Consider the following 1645-nt stretch of genomic DNA (forward strand, 5'->3'; position numbering starts at 1 on the left):
CCGGCTCCGCCCGCCGCCGCCGGGCGGGGACGAGCGCGGGCGGCGAACAAAAGGCGGCGGAGGGAGTGGGGGGAGGCGGGGGGTGGCCGTGCTGGCGGCAACAGCGACCCCTCCGCCCGCCCGGAGCCGCACCGTCCCACCCTGCCACCGCAGCACGGAGCCCCGGCATCCCCCACGGACGGGGAGTCCCCGATGGAGGGGAACATCCCCGATGGATAGGGCAGCCCCGGGGTGAGCGGTCCCCCCGGGTGTCTTCAGCAACGCGTGTCCTTAGGGGAGCCATGAAATGGCAGGTCCCCGCAGAGGGTCCCTGTAGCGTCCCTGAGGACAGGGGTCCCCTCGTGTGTCCCCTGCAGAGCGGGTCGCTGGGTACCCCTGCAGAGGAGGGTTGTTCCCGGGTATTCCAGCTCCTGGGACAGCCCTGAGGACGAGTGTCCCCCAGCACAGCTCTGAGGAAGGAGGTCCCCAGGGTGTCCCTGTTAAGCGCAGATCCTCCGGGACAGTCTTGGAGGTGGCGGTCCCCGGGGCACCGCTGTCAGTGCAGGGCATCCTCGGGTACTCCCCAATGTACCCCGTGGGTGGGAGGTCCCTGGGGCCCCTCCTGGTGACACTCCCGTGGGTGGGGGTCCCCTGGGGCTCCCCGCATGCTGCCCAGGGCCAGCTCCAGCCGCCTTCCGCGCAGTCGGAGCGCGCACAGTGCCTCTCCGGGGGGAAGCCCGGAGCAGCGAGTGCCTGTTCCAGTCTGCTCCCACCCACCCGCCGCGTCTGTCGTACGTTACCAACCGGCCCCAAAACCGCTGCGGAGCATCCAAAGGCTCAGTTTGAAAAATGCTCCTCGGCTGTGTTTGTAAAACGCTCCTCCGTGCTTTCCCGCGCGGCAGCAGAGCCGGCGCGGCCTCATCACGGGAAGCGATGCTCTGCTGCATCACCCAAACCCTCCACACTGCTTGGATTCCATTTTTAATGCTGAGCAGTACAACCCCAAGGCAGCCGCTTCTTTAGCCCGGGGGCAATCCCGAGCCCGGCCGAGGGCAGATCCCATTGTACATCTCGGTTGTATTCAGCCCGAAATAAACACATGTGGGGTTTTTATTGGGGCATTGCTCAACGCTCCTCTCTGCTCAGCACCGAGCCCCCTGCCTGCCTCCCCAACCAGGCACCCTCTGGATTGCACCCCTGCTCTGCCCGGAGCCAGCTGTGCACCCAGCACAGGAAAATCCGGATTGTCCAGCAATCCCAGGCTTTTGTTGCAGGTATCGCTCCCTGCTGCTCGGGGGCCTGAGCAAGCGCTGTAAATCGGCGTTTGCCTCTGGCCACGGCTTGCTGAGCCCCACCGCGGCTCCGTAAATTCCCAGGTGGTGGCTCCAGCCTGCCAGCAGCTTATGAGCATGACAAGGGGGATGTGGGTGGAATAAGGGACCCCAGGAAGACGAGAGAGGGGCTGCGTGTCCCAGCCCCACACTGCAGCACAGCCAGTGCACCAGGAAAGGAAGGTTCCCGGGCATCCTGCCCTTTCCGGGATGAATTGCAGCCACAGGTGCCACTTTCCAGGCTCTGGCACATTGCCTGGCACCACACCTTCCAGGAAACAGGCTGAGCCATCCCTCAGCACCGGGGATGGGTGGATGGGTGTCCCGTACGTGCC

The sequence above is a fragment of the Malurus melanocephalus genome, unplaced genomic scaffold (genome assembly GCF_030028575.1).
Source record: "Malurus melanocephalus ecotype Western Australia unplaced genomic scaffold, MMel_1.1 scaffold_837, whole genome shotgun sequence".
NCBI classification, from domain to species: Eukaryota; Metazoa; Chordata; class Aves; order Passeriformes; family Maluridae; genus Malurus; species Malurus melanocephalus.